The sequence below is a fragment of the Camelus ferus genome, chromosome 3, assembly GCF_009834535.1.
Source record: "Camelus ferus isolate YT-003-E chromosome 3, BCGSAC_Cfer_1.0, whole genome shotgun sequence".
In the NCBI taxonomy this organism is placed as follows: Eukaryota; Metazoa; Chordata; class Mammalia; order Artiodactyla; family Camelidae; genus Camelus; species Camelus ferus.
The window spans coordinates 72,269,297-72,283,798 of NC_045698.1; positions in this window are offsets into that span (position 1 = coordinate 72,269,297).

The window sequence follows — 14,502 nt, forward strand, 5'->3', positions numbered from 1 at the left end:
TCTGGAACTCTGTAGGACATCTGAGGTCTACTGTCTTCCCTTCCTTGTTACTTTTTGAAAGGCATTGTTAAACCTCAGAAAAACAAATTCCCAACAATATATATTTTAAACCTGACCTAATTCTGACTCAGCCACATGAGCATTTCAAGTACATATTTACCCTACAAGATTAATCTCATTTTGAGCAGTTATTCAGACATGTAGATGTCAGTACATTAAACCAAACAAACTCAGTCATATAATTGCACTTTAAGTTCCTAGATACAGATTGACTTCCAAGTGTAAATTTACATATTATGTTCTTGATAATTTGTTCTTTCTCTTATCACATTTAAAAATAAATAAACCTTTATGCTTGAAAAATTACATTCTGGTCAATAGAATAACTCAAAAACAAAAACAAAAACAAAAGCCCTTTTGGGCTTGTCATGGAGCTAGATGCATTAGGCTATCATAGTCTTTTGTCATTTACTCTGAACCTAGCTTTAGAAGAAAGTTTCAAAATAGTGTCTTTCCCAAGTAGATTTATTATGGGTGAAGAAGACACAAATGTGTAATCTCAGTAGTTACACTTTCATTTTAAATCAATAAATCGTTACACAGGTTATCCTAACAGATTCATGCATCAATTAATCTCCCTCAGCTAATCACCCTGAAGAACATATAAAATTGTACTCAGAGATTAAAAAAAAAAACTGAAAAGAGAACTAAGGACTTGGGATGCAATAAGAAGCAGATACTGCAGCGCTTGTATCTGATCAATCAAGTATTCATTCTTTCTATGTACCTCTGTCTGGAATAGTAGCCAACAGACTTACTTTATAAACTGAATATTTTCAGATATAGTAAAAATCGTAGAGCAAACTTTTTTGTATAAATTCTATTTGTAAGATGTAAGATGAGAAACAAACATATTTAATATTATTAAACATAAAGTATGCCTTTGAACAATAGTAGGCAATGTTAGATTAATTTGAAGAGTGATAATTAGTGATTTCTATTCCTTCTTACATAATCTTGTTTGTTTTTATTTATATTAATATCTACCTTAAATCCATAGTACACCACCCCTGCTGTGAATCATATCATTTATAATGCCCTGTGTAGTACTTTCCCACTGCAGACAAATATCTCTTTATCTATGTTCTAAATTTTAGCTCTTTTGTTTTTATCCCTTTCTTAATATGTACTTAGATTTTTGTTATAATTCAATTGGTTATTTAATAAGTTTTTATTTACCCTGCTCTGTGGCAATCGCTCTTCAATCACTGAGGATACAGTGTGGAAAAGAGACATAACATCCCTGCTTATATGAAACTTACATTATAGTGGGGAGAGGCATGAGGAAAGAAAGAAAGGTGAAGGAGAATAAAGCAAAATAAAATGAATGAGGAAAAGAATGAAATAAGGAAGAAATAAAGGAAATAAGACAAATGTACGAAAGGAATTTTGATCAAGTTTAAGTTTGAAACATTTGATCAAGGAGAGACTTTGTCAACCTCTTTTTGAGTCAATTTAAATTGTTGGTTAAGTTAGGGTAGAGCTTAATTTAAAATCTAAATATCAGATAATGGCCAGTTAAGCAAATAACAAGGATAAGAGCATTACAGACAGAGAGAACAGCTAGAAGAAATGTTCCTTCAAAACCAGTCTGGTTTAATGAAGAGACAGAGAGAAGCTGTGTGACCAGGGCAAAATGACTGAGGTGGGCAAAATGACTGAGGTAGGCACTACCTATAAACCAGAACAAACACTTTATACAGAGATATTACTTGTTTTGGGAGAATGATCATTCTGCAAAACAAAAATTACATCAAATGTAGGGAATCAGGTAAAATCAAAGATCAGAATTATCTTGTAGACTGTTGCCTTGAATAAAACTTGATGAATGGTGGTAACATTGGCTGAAGTTGGGAGACTGTGGAGGAAATGAATACATAAAGAAATACTAGATTTTATTAAGTTTAAGACACTATTCTTACTCTTAATGAGCAGGTCAGATAGGCAGTTAGATTTACAAGTCTAAATTTTCTGAGTGTCTGCAGGGCTTCAGATGCATTTGGAAATCATGAGAAATGGATTTTATTTAATACGTTAGAATCAAATGGTGTCACGTAGAGAAAGAAAACAAGAAGTGGACATAGGACAAAGATTTTAGGGTGCTCTGACATTTAGTGATCAAGCCCCGAAGAGGAGAAGGCAATAAAGTATAAGTAAGTGTGTACTGTGAGGTAAAAAGAAATCCAAAGGGTGTGGCATTGCAGAAGGCAAAAGAAGAATGAATTTTAAAGAGTAAAAGGTCAGTCACATTGATTTTTTTCTGAGAGATTAAATAAGCGAGGTAGCCTTTGGTATATTTACTAGAAAAATTGCCATAGGTTTACTAGAAAATAACGCAATTGAAGAAAGCAGGAAAAGGCAAGACTGTATTCAATTCTTACATGAGTATTTGTTGTGGAGTAAAGATATGGTGTGGTAGCTGCAGGAGAATGTAGGATCAATGGAGAAAATTAACTTTTAAGATAAGAAATACCATGGGAAAAAATATCATTTTTTTCCTGATAGGAATGATCCAGCAGAGAGTGAGAAATTTATGAGTTAGACAAAGGAGGAAGTGCTCAGTGTAAAACTGGTTAAGATCCAGAATGGACTGGAGCCTTAGATAGGATCAGGGATACTTAATCTAACCTCACCTAAGGAAAGGAAGAAATTAGGGGAAAAGATTAGCAATTTGTTGGTGGAAAGATGAGGTAGCTTTTTGTCTGATTGTCCTATTTTAGATGAGGTTCATTAGTTGCAATGAAGTTAAGGAGAAAGAGTATAGTAGAAGTTCAAGAATACAGAAGAGATATTGTCATTTAAGAGCATAGAAAACGTACATACCTAGTAAGTGGTATAAACATGGGTTATTTTTGAGTGAACATGACTCACACTGAGACCTTGTGACAAATTCCCATAAATATATGTTACTGTGGGTGTGTGTGGGGCGGGTCTTGTTATTCTGATATTCATTGGTGAATAGATTCAATCTAAATTCAGAAAAGCATTTTTCTTGTTTAAGAACTCTGTTAATACTTAGTAGTGGGATGAACATGTGTAACTTAGGCCCAGCACCTGCAAAATGTGGCAGGTTAACTTACTATTAGGGTAACACTCCAAGTAGATTCATTCCAAGGGGTTTACTATAAGGTGAAAAACAGAGTTTTTTTTGAAGAAAACCTTCAAAATTTACACTATATTTGATATGGGTCTTGAAGCTTTAAAAGAAGAGAGTATGAAAAACTATGAAGACATCACTCAGTTCCTCTCTCTCAGTTTTTGTCTGTTTTATTATTATATTATTGAAATAGTCCCCTTTTGTGACTTTAGTTGAATTGTTATTACTTCTATATTCATATCTTTATATTTTGTTATTACTTTATATTCGTATCTCTGGCCTCAAGATTTAGTTTTATATTTCCAGCTTCCTAGGGTGAATTTCCACTTGAAAGTCTAATTTTCACCTCAAAATGAAAGCATCTAAAACATGACTGAGCATACTGTTCCATTACCAAGATCTTCTACCCAGCACACTAAATCTCTTCATTTTACTATCATTTTTTACCAAGGAAATAACATAATATGATTATATTTTAGTAAGTTATTCTTTGAACAGTAAAAATTATATTGAAGGATAGCAAAATAAAAGATTTGTTAGGGCACAAATATAATATTCCAGACAAGAAATTAAAAGCAAATGTTCATAGCAGCACAATTTATAATAGCCAAGATATGGAAGCAACCTAAATGTCCATCAATAGATGAATAAAGAAGTTGTGGGGGGTATATATATATATAATGTATATGTGTGTGTATATATATAAAATATATATTTACAATGGAATACTACTTAGCCACAACAAAGAATAAAATAATGCTATTTGCTACTGTATGGATAGAGCTGGAGATCATCATTCTAAGTGAAGTAAGCCAGAAAGAAACAGAAAAATACCATATGATATCACTTATATGTGGAATCTAAACAGAGACACAAGTGAACTTATTTATAAAACAGAAACAGACTCAGACAGAAAACAAATTTATGGTTACTGGGTAGGGGGAAGAAGGAAATGGATAAATTGGGATTTCAAGATTTGCAGATACTAACTACAGTATATAAAATAGATAAACAACAAGTTTATACTGTATAGCACAGAGAACTATTTTTAATATCTTGTAGTAACCTATAATGAAAAAGAATATGAAAACGAGTATATATATGAATATGTATGACTGAAACATTATGCTGCACACCAGAAATTGACACAATAGTGTAAACTGACTACAATAAAAATAAATAAGCAAATAAGAAAAAAGGAAGTAATTTAAAAATCAAAAACAAAAAAAGGGAATATAGAAGAGTGAATACGTTTCAAGATCTTCAATGTCAAGGATTTCCTCTCTTATATCTAACAAACGTAAGGTTTCATATCTGTCCATTCCTTTGATTAATCTGTTGTTGTTGCTTACTCATTTGTCTCTATGCTGTTGTTCAAACATGCACTAAGAGAATATGTAGTCTTTCATTAGACTTTGTATCTAATTCCATAAGATGGCACCTACCTGCAGCAGGTTTTCTATAGTAGCCAGAATAAATGTCAGCAAGTAGAAGCTCCTGTGGCATTGTCACTTCTTTAAATAACAGATAACATAACAAAGCCATTAATCCATTCCTGCGACATCTATGTTATACACTAAAATGATATGCACTATACATTGTAATATAACTGTTGAATGGAATATTAATTTTTATTTTCTCACTTTTCTACCTAGAAGAAAAAAGTTGGAAATGTTCCATTTGCAGTCTGCTAATATTTGTGTATTGCTTTACACAGTATAATGCAGAAAATGCTTAATTTCTGTTACAAATAAAAACTAAAATAATGGTTTTTCTTTGGCATGGTGAACTAAATTGAATCCTAAGTAAGGTATTTATGAAGCAGAGGATATAAAAAGGAATAATGCAGGTATAATTTTATTGTTGTAGAACATATTTAAATACTTCTATAGTTACTTCATTATTGTTGATTTTTCAATGATAAATATAGAAAACATTAAATAAATGGACAAAAGCCTGAATGAAATTAATTCTAACATAGATACATTTTATTCTTTTTTCATAATATAAATATTTCCTTCTTTATATTTCTACTAGGCTTGAATACTTGCATTATAAATAAAAATTTTTGAATACAAATCCAACTATTTAATAATAAAAACATGTAATCAAGTTACAGATGGCATCATATTTGGCAATAGAGACATGTAACAACATCAAAGGAATGCATTAGTTGGCATTTTCATCCATCGTAATAACTGAATCATTTATTGGCTTTGAATGAATCAATCAATGTGAGGGTCAAACAACACTAACAACAGAGTCAGTGGTAATGTGTGTGCACACACACATGCATACACATACCATATAATTGAAATAAAATGTTACTTTTAAAGGTTAGATAGATTTCATTTGGCCATACAGAAACAAGAGACAGCATCTCTCTTTCTTTTTTTTTTTTTGGCAAGTATGTAATATGAGGAGACAACAAAATAAATAACAGGACTTAAGAAAATAAATAACAGGAGTCACTAATTGAGATCGTTTTTTGACCAGAATCAAAAACTAACAACCTAGCCAAGTTGAAATATTCCCACGAGGTCAGACTGTCTTTTTTTCTTCTGATTTTGAACTTACTACCTAGTTACCCTTTTTCTCCTCTAGATTCACTCTTCAACCTTTTTCACAGGCCTTTGTGGTCTGAATTTTTAAACCTTGTTACTCTCATCAATAAGACTCCCCTCCTCTTTGGCTTCTGAGTGGGTACAACTAATGAGAGGCACGAACAAGAAACCAAAGCCAGGGGGAGACTGAAGCCAGAGATACTTTTGTTTTGGTTCTCTCCCATTTGGTCCACTGTGGGTTGACACTGGCTACATTTCTCTATTAACGTCATAGGTTCTGTATGCATGTCCCGCTCCTAGCAGCTATCAGCTGTCCCTGAGTTGTGGTAACTCCTGCTTCTCCTTGCTTCTTCATGAGCAGATATGGTCATAAGTTTACCGTTATTGCTACCCAGAGAGTAGCTTCATGAGTCTTGATTTCCATTAAGCTCTCCCACAATTTCGTAATCAGTACATTGATTGCAATTTTATCATTTATCTTTTTTTTCAGTTGTGCCTATCCATTATCTTCTGGGACACTGACTAATAAAAATAAGTAACTGGCACTAATTTGGTGTTCAGAATAAACTGACTGTGGCAATATAGAGTGAAGATGTATACAAAAAACAAATCATGATAAACCAGTTATTTATATTAAAATACAAATATCTTGTTACTCTGTTGGCTTTCACATTTTATCCTTCTTATTGTCTTACTCAATTGATATACAAATATTTGTGAAGTACCAAACAAGAGATTGAGAGTATAATAATGTAGTAAGATTTATAGATTTCTTATTTTAATAATATTAAAATTTGGTTGAGGACAAAACCAATCTTAGATAAAGTGAAACATAGAATAAGATCTAAAAGATGAACAGGAGCTGGGCCATCTAAGAGTTCTAGTGAGAGGCAACAACATGTTAAATGGTCCTAGGACAATGAGTGAAGTTAAGGGAATCTAAAGGAAGTTCATCTTGGGGCAGAAAATAGCACCTGATGAGACTGGGAAATTTAGTGGCAGTCAGATCATAAAGAACTTTGAATACTATGCTAAGAACTGAGCATTATTTTCTAAGTGCAATGGGAAATCATCAGAATGCTTTGAAAGAAGGAGTGATATGATCAGATTTACATCTTGCTATCTCTGATACTGGTATTGGAAGTGGATTAGAGAAGCAATGAGTAGACACCAAGAGGAATCAAATGAGGTGAAGAAGACCAGTCTACTTGTAGAACTTAGAAATTCTAACATAAACACAGTTAGCTAAGAGCATCATAAAAATAATCACTTAAACCAACACAACTGTAGCTTGGTCATTTTAATTTTTAACGAGGATTTTTCTCCTCGTTTTTTGTTAATTATTTTACCTTTCTTTCTTACTCCTTATTTTTTCCTATTCTTTTCAATGAAAAGATTCTTAATATTCTGTTTGTCATCATTCCCTGTGAGGAACTGATAAAACATTGTTCTTTTGCTCAGAAAATGACTAATAAATGCACATACATAAAACTTCTTTTCTCAGACTTAGAAGATTCTTAACCAAAACCCATACATAGACTCAGTAAGTAAGGAATACCTGAGCCACAAGGAAATGGTAAACACTCTGACAGGATAAGTATAAACAGGTTTAAATTATTATTTAATGTTCATATCATAAAAATAATATGGATTAATCATGGATGTGAGTATATTACTAAGTCCAAATGTAAAATATGGACAATAATTTGAAAAATATCAATGAACCTTCGCTGATATATTTTTTGCCTAGCTAGCCTGAAGCATCAAATTATGGGAGGTTTCTATTTTTTTGTTTATCTCTTTGTCTGTTTTTGAGGAGGTAGTTTGGGCAATGAGAAAGGGAATGCTTTACAGTTATTTTAGTAGCAATGAAGAGAAAAATATTCAAATTCTGATCCAAAATAGGATTTTAATATCCTTAGTATGACTAAAATTTTAATATAGAAATCTTTATATCTAAAATCATATTTTACAGCACCACCACATGCTTAACAGCCATACTTATAGAGAGAAATGATTCTGAATTTCTTATCAGATCAATTGTCAACACTATATGATCCAAATCAACTTTCAGCCTCAATGTAAAAAAACACTTTGTGTGCATAGTATAAGCCATGAGGGCCTCTGTATCAGGGAAAGAGGATATAAAATACATTATAATCTCAATTAAAAATGGAAGAAAGAGCAAAAGAATTTTCCTTTTGCAAAGGAATTAAGAAAGAAAATCCTTTGGCAAAGATTATACGAGAAAGAAAAAAAGGGGCAGAAAGACACACGTAGCATGATCTCTGCTCTTTGGTTTTCTATGAAATGTGATTAAGGTGTGTTAGGTTACTTTAAGAAAAACACCAGCTACAGGGGATTTTGCCTGAATTCAAACTCTATATTTTAGACTCTTGAAAGAGATCATGTTACAGGCGCCCCAGACCAGCCTGGGTGGGACATCACAGTAAAATAGTTGGTACACAAAGGCTAGGAGTTTTTCTTTTCCTCTAGTTGTCTTGAGTCATAGGAAGACTAGAAAGTTCCTGATTGTCCCTATGGGAGGTGTGATATTTAACTAAGGGGCTCTAACCAGATAACCTACTAGAAGGGAATTTCCATTGTAAGGTACAAAGTGGTGGTGTAATGCAGGCGCGGAGCAGGCAGCCTGGACTGGATACTATGTAAATTTAAGTTAGAACGTAAAGAAGTCCACAGCATCAGTGTAGGAGCAAAAGCAAAAGCAGAGCCTTCCCAGGACGCTACAGAACTGTACTAAACAGAGAGAGGGAGAGGGAGAGGTAGGGAGAGAGAGAGAGAGAGAGAGAGGGAGAAAGAGAGAGAGAGAGAACAGACCATGAATTTCTTCTGTTTCAACCACTGGAAACTAATTTTGACCTAATTCTCAGGAAAGAAACTAGCCACAATAGTCACTAGGACTAAGGCAGTTGAAAAATATCAAATCCAAATCAGAGGCACTTTGTCTCCCTCAACCAATAGGACACAAGGGAGCACTTAAACTTGGAAAAGAGAAATAAAAGAAAGGGGTTCTTAAAGACCAGACATTAATCTAAAAGAGAAAGAGTTACTTAAAAAGAATGTTCAAATTGCAGGATCAATCTTAAGTTACTTCAGTCAGTCAAAATTTATATTTTCCTCTACTGAAATAAATTAGAATAGTTTAAGAAAATGGAGAAATCGTGTTTTTGCTACACGTTTGGCAGTAGTATGGATAAACGTGTGAACTTACTTAAGTGGTTTACAACACACTAACATCATTTCTTTCATTTTTTTTTTCTGTTGCATGAACAACACTGTATTGGAAGAATTCAGAGGATAAAATCTAAGGAATTTGACCTAAGATATAATATCTAGCTAAGTCTGATCCATGCAAACACTGTGTACCCTGGAAATGGGGAACATATGTTATGATGATGACTTTATGATTGAAAAACTATAAAAATACAATTAAATAGTAATTAGAAGCAGAACAATGTATAGTTTAGTTAGCTCTATCTTGGTAAAAGAATTGGGAAGATACTTGGGTACTTAGTGCAATATGATACAATGTGATTTAATTAAGGATAAAAATTGCTAGGAACAAATTAAAGATAGCTTCATGATTAAGGATACCTGAATAAGTCATGTAATTACTGTTTGTTATTACTTTTGTTGTTTTGGTTTGGTTTTCTTCCACTGACCTTGGCTGAAGTAAGCCAAGAAAACAGTTCATTTAAGTTACATATCCAATATGTCTCACTTAATTTACCACTGTACACAATTGCCTGGAAACACCCATGAACTGGGAAATGGTGGAAGATCATTTCCTTTCCTTACTAAGAACACTTAATCTGTTATTTACGTGCTTTGACTTTCCCCAAAATATCTCTCAGAAGGATAGGCCTGCTAGTAATGATTGATTGGAATACTTTCTTATCTTGACATAAAGATTAACTTGCTATCTGACGTGAAAATGTAGGCTCCTTATGAACACATTACACAGATATTTCACGCTATAACACCTGTTATGAGATGTGCTTGTACTATAGCATGACCTAAACATAAGGCTTATCAAAGAAAAATGGAACTGGCTGAAGAAAATGTGAATATGAGGTGACAAAGAAAAGAAAGGTTTAAAAAGGAGCATATTGGCCTGTTCAATTTCCATAATGCCCACTCAGCTTATATTGCATCTTTCATTGTTTCAACTGCTTTTACTTATGAATCCAGAGAAGCCACAAACTTGAGTTTAGCTCCATCCTCCATAGCTTCTGATTATATAATGTTCACTCTCTCTGGGAGAACTTGTATTAATTTCAAGGTTTTAAAGTTACATCAAAACTTTGTTGTACATGTTATATACCTTAACCTAGGAACATAATCATAAGTTACAAAAGAGTTTCTGCAAGTTACGTCATTCTCTGACACACAAAGGATGAGAAAAAGTGCACTTTAGAAACAAATGAAACAAATATGTTTAAGCTCAAATAGTTTCCACCTAGAGAACTGAAAGAAAAAAAGCAGAAACTCTCTCTGTCTCTCTCCTTTCCTCTCTCTCTTTCTCTCTCACCACCATAGCTTTATCATGATGTCTTAACAATTGAGACAGGACATGAAAATTCAGTGAAATCTCTACTTGGCTCTGTGGTCCGGCATTCCAATGGAAACAGCAATGACACCAGATTGTGGATATAAAAGCTCAATACTGTGACAATATTGTGGACTAAATAGAACTTTATATGTTGGCATGAAATGCTGTCATCTAGCCAACTGGCCACTTACCCTAGAAAGGTAAGAATTTCCCTGGATTTCGTCCTCTCCCTTTAACATCCTAATTTCTTTAGAAAATACAAAATATTTCTTTTTACTTCATAATATTAGTTTGTATTCTCACCTTTTTTGGTCTTGACTACTGTAAAAGCCTCTTTAACGACTCTCTCTTTTTCTGTCTTAGCTCAGTGTGGACATTGGTTATATGGTATCATATTCCTCCACTGCATGACTTCTCAACTTCCTGTACATATAAAACCATTTAATCTGGCCTAAGTGTCTGGCAATTTTCTCTTTGTTCAATCATGTTTTTGCTTCAGTAGAATAAAGTACCTGCCTCTCTTTTTCCACTGCACCTCAATCATACATTTATTATACTATGAATTTGACTGGCTGTGTTGATTAAATTTTTGACATATTTTCTTCTCCACTAAACCATAAAAGGACAGATTTAAGGGCAGAGATGATATATTTTTAATGTTTTATTAGAAATATTTAAAAGTGATTATGTACTCAGCAAATAATTGTTGAAATGAATAAGTAAATGAATTCAATTTTTGATACTTTAAAGAGAAACATGCATGTAGTGTTCTAAGTCACTGTTTTATGTGACTTTTAGGAATCCAATCCCTTTGTAAGTGGCAGACAGTCTTCTTTGTTCTTTTCTTTGGACTTTTTCAATTAAATATTAATAATCCAATTTAGAACACACTATTTGAAAACTCTGTACATAGTGCATGATATTATGGTTGCAAAGATAACCCTTAATGTTCACAATCTCATTTATGAGCTAAAGAAACTACACTTATAAATACAAGAACACTTTGAATCAAAACAGTTTAATTCCTATTGAAGCCCCTTTATTCTACATTCTCCATGATGCAGCCAATTGATTGCTGTGTTTCTGTTTTGGCATTGTGTAAAATTTCATTTTTAGTTTTCTACAATTAGTCTGTAGTAAGTTTTGATTCTGCAATCCATGAAACATGGAATCAAAAAAATTATATAAATATCCTAAATCTCAAGATGGTTCAGTTTTGTTATCACTGCAATGACCTTTATGACATCAACATTATTTTGAAATAAGAATGGAAATCTTACCAATAGCATATATGCACATGTGTTGTTTGGGCTAAGAAACAGCAGAAATATATGCATCTAGCACATATCTACACCCTTTCTTCTTTATTTCCTTGGAGGAAGAGGTGGGATTTAGCCTGTCAGTGACATCTGTGATATGGTTGCAATGAAAAGAACTCTGTATGTAATGCGAAATGTGATTGGAACATCTGCAATTTTTTTCAATAGCCATTATAAAATTAAATCTTTCCTGTATTTTTAGGGTGTCTACTTCAGAACCACATTAAAATTGTTGCTAAACTTTGCTCTCTAAATCATTTCTTTACCATGTAAATGCCATTCAGTATACTGTGGCCATGTTCATCTTTACAAGTCCAAATGTGTTCATCTCATTCTATATTTCAAAGGTCTGTCAAATATTTTTGTTCTCTAAATGAGAATAATCCCTTGAGCTTGTTATGCAAGACCTTCCATAATCCTCTTCCTACTGTTACTTTTTTCTCTTTCTATACAACAGCACCCAATTCCAGCCTACCTGATCTACCGTTCTTAACACATGCATTTCACATCTCTGCTCCCATACATCATTTTATCTTCATATTTTAAAACTCTCCTATGCTCCTCTGTCCAGTTTCTACTATTCTTTGAACACCTGTTGTCATTTCTGACCTCATCAGTGAATCCTTCATTAACTACCCTTAATTTTAAGCTATTGTTTGTTCCTGTGTTTGACTTTGTAATTTGCGTTTGTTTGCTTCAACTGACATATGTTTAAATAAATTTGTTAGGCTCTGAATTACTTTGTGTATTGCCTCATCCATGCTGAAACTGTCCTCCCACACACAGAGCTGCCCATTGAGATATTAAATCAACAACAATATCACATCTCTGAGGCAGATAACAGAGATTAGGGCTGCCTTCAAAGTATCCCATCCAAAATAAAGGTAAAGAGTGTCAATTATGCACTAGGCAAATTATAGCAGCAGGGGGGTTAGTTTGTCTCACAAACGCCCCTGTAGAAAGCTTTTCCAGAAATTGTGATGAACTAGGAACAACAATGTACATTTACATAAAAAATGAAAAATATTTTAAAGTATAATCAGCTATTGTATATAAAATATTTTATTGACTTGGACAAAATATGTTGTAATATATTTATTTTTCCATATTTTTTTAATTCTTCTGCTACATCTGTACTATTTGGCATGTGTTTTGGTAAAGTTTTAACAAAATGGAACAGCTATCCCAGTGTGCTTGGCAGTTTTATTTTAGTCTGTAAAAATGTTCTGATAATTTACTTAGAAATTGTGGTCAGTCTCTGTTCACATGTTTATTTCTATAATCAAGTAAATTCTGAATTAGGCATTTTGGGGTATAAAAATCATAAAAGATACAATCTGAGACTACATCACATTTTAAATTTCATTAAATGGGAAAACAATATGCATGTGAAATAGTTTGAAACTCAACTATTGGCACTTACAGACACTCAAAGAGTGTCTCTAATAACTTTGCCTAGCTAATGTCTTTCTAATAATTCAGGAAGTCTAGGTAAAGCCAAGGAGTAAGGGAACATTTCAGTAAGTAAAGAAGAATGACTTCTTACCAAATAAACACCCAGAAATGCTTTTCCAGCTGCTGTGAGTATTACCTAACCACTCCAGGTTCCCTCCTTTACCCAGTGATTGTCCTCAGATGTTGGGATGCTTGTGTGCTACCAGTCGAAGCCCATGGCTTCTTCCTCCTGTTCCGAGGCAGCCCTGAGCCAACTAACAGACACCAGGGACTAAAAGGTCCTCCTCCTGCTTCAAGGTGGTACTAGCGATGTGGTGCAACTCATGCTTCAGCGCTTCCCTGTGTGATCGAACTGCAGCTAGTCTCCAAGTGAAAGGGCATTCTTAGTTTACTTTTTTTTCTTTCCTCAACCGTGCTTCCCTCGCTCTCCCAGTACAGCACTTAATCAAGAATCCCCACCTCAGGCTTTGCTTCTGAGGAAACTTACTTAAGGTAAATCTTTGGTACAAACTTAAATGGAAACTACAATCGCCATTTTATAGTGAGCCAGTCAAGGTTCCCAGACTGACAATCCAGGAGACATGGCTTATAATTCTTTCATACCCAGAATGGCATCAGATTATAGAAACTACTTGGGTTTTGAATAGATATTTCATGGAGTATTTTCCCAAACACTTTTTATATCATCTGAATCCAAAAGGAAAAGACCTGTTCCTAAGTTCATAGATTTAATTAATGATTTAGCATTCAGAACTTACTGAGAAGTGTTATGACCTTTAATTCACATTCAAGTATCAGTTCCCTTGAAGTAAGCCTTCTCCAGATTCTTTGATTTTTGGTTGTAGAACTGCATCAGGTCTTTTATTATGGGCTATTTGCAGGTGAATATTTTTATTAATGTCACTATTAATAATTAATTACTATTAACATCATTGATCGTAAAATATTACTCATCAAAATACCTCTTAAGAGGAAAACAAAATATATAAAAAACAGAAAATCACAGGATTAAAATTAAGAGGAAAAATGTAACTATAGCTGCAACTGGAACTAAAAGCATCATGACTGTACCTACTGCATGAATCCAAAAGTCTTTCATCTCTACAAAATTGTGCTTTGTTCTTTCTTCTTTGTTCTAATACAGCATAATGTCAACAATTTTTGAAAACTAAGCAAATTTCTATCATCAACCTGAACTTTATGTTCTGAAGGAAACAGAATAATGAGAATTTTACCTCCACAAGAACTGTTACAGAGGCTTTTTTATATGCATTCTCTAGAATTTTATTTTATAAATTATATTTCCACGTCCTCCAAAGAAACTTAATTGACTGACCTATAATTAAATCAATTATTAGATATTTTAAAATATATCTAGTATACTATAAATCACTAAAACAAAGCATTAGCACTATAAAATGCTATTCCCTACAG